The sequence below is a fragment of the Fukomys damarensis genome, unplaced genomic scaffold, assembly GCF_012274545.1.
Source record: "Fukomys damarensis isolate Sample0158 unplaced genomic scaffold, DMR_v1.0_HiC HiC_scaffold_37, whole genome shotgun sequence".
In the NCBI taxonomy this organism is placed as follows: Eukaryota; Metazoa; Chordata; class Mammalia; order Rodentia; family Bathyergidae; genus Fukomys; species Fukomys damarensis.
In genome coordinates this window covers 5,345,251-5,358,836 of record NW_022900949.1, presented here as the reverse complement: position 1 = coordinate 5,358,836, position 13,586 = coordinate 5,345,251, and the positions used below count along the sequence as shown (strand labels likewise).

At 43.9% G+C, this 13,586-nt stretch overlaps 1 long non-coding RNA gene across 3 annotated transcripts in view; it reads left to right on the top strand.

Annotated features, from left to right (window-relative positions):
• Positions 1 to 1,406: 1,406 nt before the first annotated feature.
• The window catches only part of LOC104869439, a 20,323-nt gene continuing 8,143 nt past the window's right edge, over positions 1,407 to 13,586 (top strand). Inside the window, exons 1-3 of one of the 3 annotated variants that reach the window (XR_004515500.1) lie at positions 1,407 to 1,842; positions 6,976 to 7,302; positions 12,536 to 12,641. This is a non-coding gene — a long non-coding RNA (uncharacterized LOC104869439). Of the gene's footprint in view, positions 1,843 to 6,975; positions 7,303 to 11,467; positions 11,503 to 12,535; positions 12,642 to 13,586 lie in introns of those variants that run through there. The other 2 variants (XR_782325.2, XR_004515501.1) reach the window with 2 other exon arrangements.

Here is a 13,586-nt window from a genome sequence, read left to right as displayed (position 1 = left end):
TTTTGTTTTTTTGTTTTTTGTGTTTTGTTATTTTTTTTTTTTTTTTTTTTTTTTTGTACCAGGGATTGCTCTTGGGTCCTTAAACTTGCGAAGCAGGGGGCGCAACCACTGAGCTAAATCCCTGGCCCTGTAATTTGGTTTTGAGCTCTCTCTTAAGAATGGTCATAAGCCAAGTTGGCCGATTTTTAGGAGAGCCCCAGGGGTGAGGATGGGAGTTAGGTTCCTGTGTGTCAAGGAGGGAGTGCAAGCCAAGTTCACAGAATGAATTTACTAGTCATAGGCCCCAGAGGCGTTAGAGTTGTTGAAGGAGGTTTCATGGGAATTCTGGGAGCAAGAGGACACTCAAATGTGGTTGGAAGCAGGGAAAACCTTGCGACTCTTCATTTATTAAAGGACATAGGCATATCCGTGAAGGCTTGTGCAGGATAAAGAAAACACTTGCAAGCCAGATGTGGTATTTCCTGTAATGCCAGCACTCTGGGAGGCTGAGGCAAGAGGATCACTAAGTTCAAGCCCAGACTGGGCAATTTAGAGACTTACGGAGACCCTTTTTTAAATAATAAAAACGGGCTGGGGATGTAGTTTAGTGTGCAGGCCCTGGTTCAATTTCCAGTACCTCAAACACAACAAACACAAACAAAATACAACTACCCCGCCCCCAAAAAAACCCTGTCCAAGGGAGGAGCTTTCTACGTGACTGGTGTTTTGGTCATTAGGTTTCATCCTGGTCGGCAACTGTGGAACGTGATGGGTTTTGGGAGAGGTGAACAAGTGAGCTATACCGTGCCGACCACACGGGGACGGGTTTATTTCAGGCTAGACGCCAAGACCACAAGTGAAGGAACTCCTGGCAATCCCGAAGGTGTCTCCATTCATGCAGCAGATGTTTTATTCATAGGGACATTCAGAAAATGCCACAGAGGCTTTCTGAGGTGCAACATTTCACTGGGCAATCAAAATACTGTATTAAGAAGGACCACACGTTGGACCTTAAATGCGGATATACGCCCTTGCTTGTGATGGCGATTCAGTATAGTTCCTAGAGGACGCGTAAGGCGTCAAGGAACCTCTGATCCTGTTTCACCGAATTACTACACCTCATGATTTGTAGAAGTCCCAGTGGCTGGTCTGGGCGTCTGTTTCCTATGTATAAAATGGAGGAAAGGTTAAAAAAACCCTTCGCAAAGCCCCTCACAGCGGAGTCAGAGGCCTTTCCCGTCTAGGTTCTGCGCGTGGACCCTAGGATTTCCGGCTCAACGTTGGAAACTCGCGGTTTCTCAGCTAACCCTAGGCCCTCTCCCTTTCCTCCCGTGACCGGAAACGGAAGTGAGCAGAAAAGGAAGTTGCCTGCTTCCAGGGCAGCCCCTCCCTCCTTTGTCCATATCCGCCTGTCAAGTCTCGCGTGCTACCGCGAGAACAGGAGTGAACGTGGCCTCGGGGCGGGGACAAGAGCAGCCGGGGGCGGAGCTGAGCTGTTTTCTGCCTCCCAGGGGCGGCCTCTTGACTGCTCCTCTGGGGCTGGCGCTGGCCGCATCTGGCGCTTCCTCCGACCGTGGTCCTGGGGATTGAGCCTGGGGCCCTCGCACTGGGCGGCACGCCCCCTCCTTTAGTATTTCAGTTTGTGACAGGGTCTCCCTAAGTCGCCCAGGCGGGGTTCGAATTCGGGAGCCTCCTGCCTCGACCTCCCAGAGCGGCGGGATGACAGGTGTGCGCCTGCGCGCCCGGCTCGCGGGCCTTTGCAGCCGCCGAGCTCCGGTTTGCACAGCCCCTTAGCCTTTGTCCTTAGGTCCTGGCACCTTTGTCCCTAGCGGTTCACCGACTCGGACATTTCAGCCCTCCGTGGTGAGTGCGGGTGAATTTGTTCCTTTCGGGTATCGGTTACGCATGTTCGGTAAATGAGGTTCAGGTGGAGATCAGGCTTGTTCTCAGCTTGTTAGGGAGCAGGTGTAGCTGGGGGAATTTAACGCATGTGTAGCAGATGCGGATGAATACAACAGAGTCGCACACTTTGCAGCTTCTCACTCAGAGCAGCACCACCTCACCCCGGAACGCCGTAAATACGTCACTTTCCTAATGACATCTCCAGGAGAAAAGAAAATGCTGGCTTTTTGTATCAGCAGCTGGGACTGAAAGTGACTGTAAACAGGGAAGAGCATTTTCCAAGTACCGATTTGACAACGCTCAAACTCAACCTGTACATGGTAGTGGGTGCCTGGAATCTCAGGTACTTGCCAGGCTGAGGCAGAAGGGTCACAAGTTCCAGCCCATTCCGAGGGGCAATTTAGCAAGACCCTGTTTCAAAAACAGATTGGGCCTGTAATCTGAGACTGGGGATGCTGAGATAGGAGGGACGACGAGGGTTCAAGGTCAGCCTTGGCCTGTGTAGCAAGACTGTCTTAAAAAAAAACAAAACCAAACATTGGGAATGTACTGTACTTCAATGTGAAAGTCCTGGGTTCAATACCCTGTAGCACACACACAAAAAAACAAAAACAAAAGCAAAAAAACCCTGGCGTGGTGGCGCACGCCTATGATCCCAGCACTCGGGAGGCTGAGGCAGGAGGATCGCTGGGAGTTCGAGACCAGCCTGGGCTACATAGTGAGTTCCAGGTCAGTCTCAACTGCATAGTGAGACCCTGTCTTAAAAAAAAAAAAAAAATCCCCAGAACAGAAACAATTGAAAATGTCAAAGTCCAGGACAGGGAGTGACTGTTGTCATAGATGCACTGATCATTAAAATGCCACCATGTTCCATGTATTTAACACTGTGTGCTGACAGTTAAATTGACATATGTTGACATTCTGACCATTTCAGTTTCAGAATAAGCACATTCTCCTATAGAACCACAGTCTTCTATGCTAAGGAAATACATTAATTCAATATTACCTACTACCTACTATGTATTCAAACTGAATCTTTCCAACTGTTCCAAATGTATCTCAAGCTTCAAGGACCACGCAAGGCTTTTCCATCTCTTTAGCCTTTTAACCCGAACAGCCTGCCTGCGTATTTTTCCGTATTTTATTGTACTGGGAATTGAACCCAGGGCCTCCCATTTAGAACTACAGCCCAAGGCCCCCCCAAACCACACCCCCGCTTTTTTAGAGGAGAGGTTTGTTTTGAATCACAGTTTGTAGCAATTTCAGTCCATTGTTGGCCAGCTCAAGACTTTTTTACATTTTGTTATTTTGAAACAGAGTGTCTCTAAATTCCTAACTGCCCAGGCAGGGCTTGGACTTGTGATCCTCCTGACTCAGTCTCCCAGAGTGCTGGGGTTACAAGGATGCTATCACTCAGGCTTTTTTCCATATTATTTTTTAGTGAATCTGGAGCAGTTACCTTGTGGAAAGTACAGTTATTTGCTATTTGATTGTATTCTAGGAGTAGTTGGTGTTAACATGTTCTGCTACTCCCTGTGTTTTCTATGAAGGGGAAATTATATCTAGAAGCTAGATAGTAATTTTTATTTTACTCTTTTTTTTTTTTTTTTTTTTTTTTTTGGTACAGGGGATTGAACTCAGGTCCTTGTGCTTGTGAGGCAGGCAGCAGAACCACTGAGCTAAATCCCTGGCTATTTTACATTTTGTAAAGATGCTTTTCATCAGACGCACATGATGGCATGTTATTCCATTGTTATTGCTAAATTTTCTACTTTGAGTAAGGTAAATATTTTTTTGCTTGGGAATAAGACTTTTCATTTATGATTTTTTTTTTGATACCAGGGATCAAACTCAGGTCCTTGTGCTTGCAAGGCAAGTGATGGAATCTCTGAGCTAAATCCCCAGCCCCTTTATTTGTATTATTGTTATTATTATTATTATTTTTTGTACCGGGGATTGAACTTGGGTCCTTGCTCTTGTAAGGCAGGCGGCAGCACCACTGAGCTAAATCCCCAGCCCTATTTGTATTATTTTTTAATGCTAGGAAAGTTTTATTACAGGTAGGAAAGGAAATAGGCTTTACAGACTAAGTTTGGGCCAAGTAATAGGATGAGAAGTACACCCTACAGTCACAGTGGGTCCATGCAAGAGCGAAAACAGTGACCATAATGTTTTTTGTTGTTGTTACCAGGGATCAAACTCAGGAACTTGTGCTTGTGAAGCAGTGGCAGCTCCAGTGAGCTAAATCCTCAGCCCCATAATTTAAAATTATTTACTTATTTATTTAGGTTTTTTTTTGAGATAGGTTCCTACTAGTTCAGACTGGCTTCGAATTTATAATCCTCCTGCCTCAGCCTCCTTAGTGCTGAGGATTACAGCTGTGTGCCCCCATACCTGCTTCACTTAAAATTTCTTAACATCTGAAATGTTACTGCATTTCTTTCCTGTCTTTCTGATTTTACTTGTTTTATTTTTTGTCCTTTTGAGACAGTTTCTTTGTGTCCTCTGGGTAGCCTGTAACTCACTACGTACTCCAGGCTGACCTTGAATTTGAGATTCTCCTGCCTCAGCTTCCCAAGTATTGGGATTATAATGTGTGCTACCATGCTTTGCACGTTACTCTGAGGTATAGTTTATCTACCATGAAGGGTACCAATTTAAGTGAACATTTCAGAGAGAGTACTGAAATGAGCACATACATGTAACCATTACAGAAAGTCCCTTATCTCCCCAGTGGAGGATCTCACAGCCGATTTGTATTACTATGGATTCGTTTTGCCTCTTCTTTTTTATTTTATGGTATCAGGGATCAAACTTACGACCTTGCACGTTCAAGGTAGGAATGGTGCCCCTGAGCTAAATCCTCAGCCCTGCCTGTTCTTAACCTTTATAGGAACACAAACAATATGTATTACTTTGTGTTTGGTTTCTTTGCCTGAACCACTGAGCTAAAACCCCAGCCCCATTTTCTGTGTTTATGTTCATTTCCCCCGACTTGCTTTAGGGGGGGATGCTGGGAATTGACTCCAAGGCCATGTGTATAATAGGGTTTACCACTGAGCTACACCACCAGTCTAACCCTGACATCCTATTATATTTAGTATGTACATATTTACTCAATCCTGTAGACATTTAGATCCCCTTTTACTCAGGATAATAACCATGGAGCCCCAAGCTACAGTCCCAGTCCTTTTTTATTTTTGAGAACATACTCTCCCTTAGTTGCCTAGCCTAGCCTAGCCTTGAACTTGCAGTCTGCACCTCCACGCTTGGCTGGCTGGCTGTTTTTTTTTTGTTTTTTTTTTTGAGACAGGGTCTCACTATGTAGTTGAGTCTGACCTCGAACTCACTATGTAGCCCAGGCTGGTCTCGAACTCCCAGCGATCCTCCTGCCTCAGCCTCCCGAGTGCCGGGATTACAGGCGTGCGCCACCACGCCGGGCTCTGAATGGATATTTTAAATGAGATTCTATGCTGTAGACTTACATAGTCCATTGGAGACACACCAGCGGGCTCTAGAATTACCTATGGCCTATTAGAAAGTGTAATGGTTAATTTTGGTTGTCAACTCGACTGAGGGACATCTAGAAAACTGGCCATGAGATGTAGGGCTCTTGAGATGATGTGAAAAAGCTTTTGGAATTGCTTTGCTGGAGGAGCCCAAAAAAAGTTTGGAGGAAGAGGCCAGAGAAAGCCCAGGATGCTGTAAGCAGAGCTTAAGAGAGTTCTGGTGAGGGCTGTGAGGACTGGAATGAGGGATGGAGGAGGCTGTGCTGATGAGCTTCAGATGAAAGGAGGACTCTTCGGCACCGAACTGCAGTTCGTCTATTACACCACAGCAGGGAGTTTGACTGCATTTTCCCATTGACACCGGGAGGCTGAATTTAAAGTGATCAACCGGTTTACCTGGTAGAGAAAATGTCAAGGAGAACACAGTATTCAGGTTGTGACACTGGTGTCACTGGCTTTTCGCTAAGCTTACTGTGAGAATCAGAAGTGAAGAGGGACAGAACAGACGATCTTGCAAAGCTTGTAGATGGATTAGAAAAAAATGTGCATTTAAAGGTGCTGCCAAGAAGGCAGTTGCTAAAGAGAGCAGAGCCATTAAAAATCACCCAAGTGTCTTGCACCGTGGTTTGGCGAGGCACCCAGAGGCCACTGCAGCCTCAGATCAAGAGAGCCCAGAAGTAGCTCGTCCTGGTGGCATATCTTGGTGTCCATCCGTGGGATACAGTTTTTGTCAGGAATGCAGTATGTAAGAGTTACAGGGTGTCTACCGGAGGCCGATCAGACCTTCAGTCATCTAACCAGTGGGTACGGTCAGATAACACACGGCGGCAGGATAACAAAAGACAAGATCTTCACTGCGTACGTGGGGGGCCCAGGGCAGTCAGAGCTCTTGTCAGGTTAAGAGGCTGTAGCATCTCGAAGGGGTCGGGGGCGGTACAGGGAACAGTGGCGTGGAGAGCGGACGCAAGCAGGGTCCTAACAACAAGGGAATGAGGCATTCCCGCAGGAACAGCTCGTGGACGGATGGGAAATTTGTTTCTTCCTGTAGATTAACTTCTGCCTCCAGAAGGAAGAGTCCTGCTGCCCTTAGCTGTACTATTGTCTTGCCATCCAAGACGTCACAGCGTCATGGAGCACCGAGACCTGTGCTCTAAGCGGCGGTGTGGGGAGTGGTTGCTTTCCCACACACCCGCTGCTGCAGTAGCAGGGCCACAGTCCCCGTAAGCGGCCTCTCGCAGGGTGAGGCGTGGGTCTGTAAGAGGGAAGCCGAAGCTGTAGTGGACACGGCAGGAAACTAGAGATGCCAGGAACACGGGGATGTCTGCCAAGGGATGTTGCAGAAAGTATGCAGAACCTGCCCAAGATAGACCATGCGGGCTGCAGCCAGCAAAACTGCAGGAGTGGGGCTCCCACCCCTTTGGAGTCCTGGATGCTGGGCCTGGAGACTTAGGACTTAAACGCTCGCCTTCATGGGTTTCAGTCTTGCTTTGGTCCCATCCCTTCTTATTTCTTTCTTCCTTTCTTGCGCAAAGCCTCGTGCCGTTGTTCTCTTGGATGCGTGCAACTTTCATTTTGATTTTTACAGGGGCTGACAGTTCACTGTACCTTGAGTCTTGCAGGAGATTTGGACTTGGACTTCTCAGCAAGCTGGATCAGTTGAGACTTGGAGACTCTGAGATGGACTAAATACATTCTGCATTGTGAGATGGGCAGGAGCTTTGGTGGGCTAGGAGCAGAATGCTATAGTCTGGACCTGGCATATCTGCCCGGAGCCCATGTGTTAAATTCTTAGCCTACAGCCTTGTGCTGTTGAAAACTTCAGGCCCTAACGGAGGCTTTCGTTTACTGGGGCTGCCTTGAAGGTGACAGAGGGACCCAGCCCCTTCTCTTTTTCCTTGTTTGGTTCTGTCAGGTAAGAATCTTTACCACATACCTCCTGTCATGATGTGCTCCCTCACCACAGGCCCAGAAACTGGGGCCAACTGATCATGGTTGGAAACGGCAGGACTGTGAGAATATAAATCAGCTTTTTTCTTTGTAAGTTCATTGTTTCAGGTATTTTGTTACAGTAATGGCAGGCTAAGTCAAATGGCTGAGACAGAATAATATCTTAAATAGTATGTGGCTCATAGTCAAGTTGTAGCCTGAGGATATGATATATAAAAATGTTTTTGAGCTGGGTGTGGTGGTGCACACCTGTAATCCCAGCACTCGGGAGGCTGAGGCAGGAAGATCGCTGTGAGTTCGAGATCAGCCTGGGCTACATAGTGAGTTCCAGGTCAGTCTCAACTACATAGTGAGACCCTGTCTCAAAAAAACCATATGATCATCTCAATAGAGTCAGAAAAAGCATTTGACAAAATTCAGTACACATTCATGATAAAAACCTTACAGAGGCCGGATGTGGTGGCTCATGCCTGTAATCCCAGCACTTGGGAGGCTGGGGCAGAAGGATCGCTATAAGTTTGAGACCAGCCTGGACTACATAGTGAGTTCCAGGTCAGTCTCAACTACATAGTGAGACCCTGTCTCAACAAAAACAAAAAAACCCTACAGAAAATTGGAATAGATGGTTTTTATCTCAACCTGATAAAGGCTATGAAAAACCAACAGCCAGTAACATTCTAAATGGTCAAAAACAAAACCTTCACACTAAAATCAGGAACAAGACAAGGATGTCCACTATCACCATTCCTTTTCAATATAGTTCTAGAATATAGTTTAGCCACAGCAATTAAGCAAAGAGAAATAACAAACAACAACAACAAACCCAAAAAATATTTTTGTAGGCTATCAAAATAATTTCTGAAAATTGTTAGGTCTATGAGACTATGCCCTTATACTGAGAAATCTGATGCTGCTGGTAATGTTAAAGAAAAGAATTTAGTAAGACCTAGATCTTACTGGCTCAATTACTTGTCTCATTGTTGAGACAAAATACTTGATATCCAAGGTTAATGGATGAGAGGTTTATTTCAGCTCACAGACTGCAGAGGTTTCGGTCCATAGTTGGCTGGCTCCACGGCAGGGTGGTGTGGGAGAGGGGCATCCTAGAGGAGAAACGATTCATGGTGCAGCAGGCAGAAAGCAAAAGCAGTGAGCAGCAAACAGCAGCAAGCCTGCCTTTCCTTCTCCCCTTTGTGCTCCATCCAGCCTATAAGCCTATTGATTGGCAAAATCTCCGCACAGGGTGAAGCTTCCATCATCCACACCCAGAACTACGCTAAACTCATTTACTTATCATCCACCCTTAATCCTGGTATCACACACTGTAGGTCCTGCCACCCCTGAAAAGCCCCACCTATGAGTGCATGAAGCTTTGGGGAGGGCATCGAGAGACAAACTGTAACACCTGCTATCTCCAGGTTCAGCATTACATTCAATTCACAGTTCTGTCTACACAGCTTGACGCGTTTTTACTTGAAAATGTAGAACTAAATATTCCAGGGTGATACTTCAGAAGTCCCTTGTCCTGAATGTTGTATCACACTGTTTGCCTTGTCCACCCAAATAACGCTATAAATTAGAGCAGGGCAGAAATGGTTGGCTCGGTGCCGTTACCTGGATGGCAGAGGTTCCTGCCTGTCTCAGGCACAGTACTTCTGGGGAGAACGTTACAGCTGAACGTTGGCATAGTTGCAGTATTTTGGTAACTTAGGATTCAGTTCAGACGTTGATGTTTTCGCTTTTCTGCCTCCTAAATTTCATTGTGTTGTTACCAGTGATTGAGAACTTTTACTAGGTTTAGGTCTGCCTTTCCCCTGGATTAAAGGTCAGATGTTTGGCAGTATAGGAATCCAAAAATGTATCTTTTATCACTGCAGACAGAACTGAGTGTTGTCCAAGCCCAAGTTCCTATATCTCGAGGAAGAAACGTTTCCTCAAGTGTAACGTGCTAAAACTCAGGCCCATTAACTGGTAAATTATTATTTTATTACAGTGGTACCGTGGCTCACAAATTTCTTTCCATGATTCTGTTTGCAGTCAAATTCTGTGACCAAAATCATGGAAAGAAATTTGTGAACCGAGGAGCCACTATATTATTTCTGTGGAGAGTGTTTGTTTCCTTTTGTGAGGATTGATGAGGGTACTTAGGAAATCAGTGTGGACAAGAAGTAGGGCAGTTCCAGGATTGACTTACTCGATGGCTCCAAAGTCATCAAGGACCCACATTCTCTCTGGCCTTCCATTTTTTCCCCAGTGCATATCTAGTTGCAAAATGTCTAGACGCTACTCACAGGATTCTGCCATCATGAAATCCCCTTCTCTTAGCTAATACTAATATAGCTATATCAGCTTTTTTTTTGGTACCGGGGATCGAACTTGGGAACTTGCGCTTGTGAGGCAGGCGGCAGAGCCAGAGCTAAATCCCGGGCCCTATACCAGCTTTCTTGAGGATACAGCAAATGTGGTATTTACCCCCTCCATTAAAAAAATGACCTAAAGTTGTGATTCTTATAAGCAGCTTACACAGTAACAGTTTTAAAAACAATCAGTGAGTATAGTTTTTAGGATGTTTTATCCGTGTAAGGTTGTTAGTTATATCAGATTTAAACTTATCATTTTTCTATTTTTCTTTGTTTTTGAGACAGGGTCTCACTATGTAGTTGAGACTGGCCTGGAACTCACTATGTAGCCCAGGCTGGTCTCGAACTCACAGCGATCCTCCTGCCTCAGCCTCCCAAGTGCTGGGATTAAAGGTGTGCGCCACCATGCCCGGCTCTATTTTTCTATTTTGTTTCCCCATTGTCTTTTCTTCCTTTCTTTTGAATTATTTTTTTTCCGATATTGAGTCTTATCTCTTTCATGTATTGTGTTACTAATAGTTCCTCTAAAGCAAGTTGTGGTAGAGAATTGAGCCCTTATGTTGTATTTATTTTACTAGTAAACTGATTTAAGGAATTGTTTATTTCAGAAATTTTAATTTTCAATTCTAGGATACCTGTTTGTTTCCAGTTTAGTCTACTTACATACTGCAATTGTACATATTTTCATCCATTTAAAATTGTTTTCCTGTATCTGATAATTCTTCTGTCTGCTAATTCTCATCTTCTGTGGATCTGTTTATATTAGCTCTTTTTGACTGTTAACATTGTCTTGTCACTTTGCATGTCATGTGACTTGAAAACTCTGCGTGGGTAGTACTTATAAAAGAACTCTAGACATTGAAGAAAGATATTTTCAACTGAAAAAGCTTTCTTTCATCTGCCCAGATCATGTGAGGGGTTTATTGCTTTAATCAGGTCAGAGGTTGAGATGGGACTTTATTCACCTTTGAGAGTAAGGTCATTTTTATGACTACTTCAGGTCACACCCTGTACATCTAAGCACAACAGATGATGTCCTGTTCTTCAGTGCCCTGTACCCTAGGCTGATGCACTCAGCATGAATACCAGGGAGATGAGGGGCAGTGTTAGGAATCTAACAGTTCTGTGTCTGCGAATCGTTCATTTTACCTTGTGCACACTAAGCTCTGTGATGACTGAGTAGTGCCTTGTTGGCCCCTCCATACGCTAAAGTTCCCTTGCCTGTAGTGAGCCTGGTCTTTCACCACTGTTTCTAGGCCACAGACGATTATATCCTCAAGAAAAAGAACAGCCATTGCTGTGTTAGGAGGGTCTTGTTCTGGTATTTAATTTACCCTTTTTTTATTAACAGATCTCCAGTGTCTTCGAAGATGTATAATCACTGTAGTGTTTGTTTTTGTAGTTGCTAGTGTGTTCCATAATCTCATGTAAATCTGGAAAAGTTGTGTTGAAACTTTAAAAAAATCTCTAAATCAGTGTGGGAGAATTGAGTCTTTTCAGATTTTTTTTTGGATAAGGTCTTACTACATACGCCAGACTGGCCTTGTATCCAACGACACCCTTGCCTCAGCCTCTCAAGGGCTGGGATCAGAGGCATGTGCTATACCTGGTCAGAAGTGAATCTTTTAATGAATGAATGATTTTTTAAAGGTTGTCTTTAATATCTTTGATATTTTGTTTCCAAAACAGTTTTAATTTTTTTTTTTTCCCTGATTCTTAGTGTTGACCAAGGCTGGCCTTTAACTCCTGGGTTCAAGTGATCCTCCTGCCAAAACTTCCCGAGTAGCTGAGATTACAGGCACATGGTAGGCAAGTGCTGTACCGCTGAGATATATCCCCAGCCTGGTGCTTAGGTCTGTTGTTGTATCTTTTTCTTACTGTTTTAGTGTTTATATTGAGAAATTTTGTTAGAAAACATTTTTTTGTAGTGCTGGGAATGGAACCCAGAGCTTCATTATTGTGCTAGACAAATGCTCTAGTACTGAACTACACATTAACACCCTAATCCCAGATCTCTGTATGTATTTCTTTTGTATCTACTAGAATAGTAGTTAAATAAGCAACAAGTATTTAGAGTATTCTCATTTTAGGTGCCCAATAATTATTAGGTGAATGAGCAACAGGCCTATTTAAAAAGTGAATTTTATGGGCTGGAGATCATCTCAATGGTGACTATTTGCCAAGGCCTTGGGATCAATTGACAATACCACATCCATCCACGCAAAAGTGAATTATATTTTTGACTTTTCCAGTGTGAAACTAACTTTGTGTTTCTGGGCAAACAAATTGAACATGGTGGATTCTCTTAAAAAAACCTGATTGGCTTCCAGTGCATTTTAATAACTTATGAAGGGTTCTGGGCTTTAATCTGTCCTTGTTTAGTTTTGATTACGTAATGCTGCCTTCATATGTGACCAGCATTATTCTTGATTTTCTAAATTCTCAAATTCTTTTTATACTTGGTTCCTTTCTATGTAACATTCACCAGTATGGTCATCTGCAGATATTTCAGTGAGTAATCAAATGGGTCACATGGTGTCTCCAGAAGTCATAAAAGCCTACCAAGCTGTTTGAATCGGTATCACAAACACCATGCTGTCCACAAAAAGTTAAAACTAAAAGTTAACATATGTAGAGAATCTGCATATTATATGTACTTTTAAATAGACTTATGGTTTTTTTGTGGTAGGTGGTATTCTGTCGCAGCAGATTTCACCGTGAGAATGTCTTGGCATATGCTAGATAGCTGAACCTCTACTGTTTGGGTCTGTTTCCAGTCCTGTTATTCATGTGTGCTTTTCTAAGGCATTTAAAGTATTTGCTACTTCCTCTCATCAGGGCCAGTCAGCATGAAATCAAGAGAAGAGCAGTTGTGGGATATGAAGATGATCAATACTGGCAGACGTTATTGTAAGAAACAGCACTGAGTGTGTGCTGACAAAAGGTAAGTTGCTTTGGTTATCCTTACAAGTTACTGTGGAGAACGTGGCATTAGCTAGACCACGGGTTCACCCTTATATCACATGAATTAGTAACACTTCATTAGGGAAAAAGGATATTTACCATGTAAGAATAAAAGGACAGTTTACCAGAGACGTACCCAACCATACAGTCTTGGGCACTTTTTTTTAAGTGCAGTGTGGAGAACTCAATGCAGGGTCTTTGCACTGAGAAGTATCCCCAGCCCCAGCCCTTATTATGTTTTGAGACAGGGTTTGGCTATGATGCTAAGTTGCACAGGCTGGACTCGAACTTGCAATTTTTTGATCTTAGTTTTCCAGAGTGACTCAAAAGAGAAAATTTTTAAAGACATTCCATAACTTAGCTAGAGTGACATTAAAAAAAAAAAAGATCCAGTAGATCCACTGAGAAGCCTCTTATACCCCCCCCAAGTGGAAAATGCATTGTTTACAACCATACTTGAAAGATTCGTAAAATTTGCTTATCAGTTGTAACAACTGGGACTAAAATTGGTTATAAGAGAAACATCCCACAAGAAGTTTAAACTAGTTAAAGTTTAATTTTCTCATGTAATACGGCCCAGGGCTGATGCAGCCAGATTATGCTGTCTCTCCTGCTATATATCATTAGTAGCCTGTAACTGTTATCCTTTGGATGTAGTACAGTAGACCCATGGGGTTACACCTGGCATTTTAGTTTTACTTATGACCAAAGTCTTGAGTTAAGACCCAAATGACGGCTACTTATGCTTGTAGATGGTCTCAGATACAGATTTAACCCTTAAAGAGTTCTGGAAGGAACATTACATTTTTTCCTGTGCAGGGTTGAGAAAACCTGGGCCAATGTCTCTGAAAGGACACTGAAATTTGCCTGGAAGAAAGTATGGCCTAAAACAGAGAGAGGGAGAGGGAGAGGGAGAGGGAGAGGG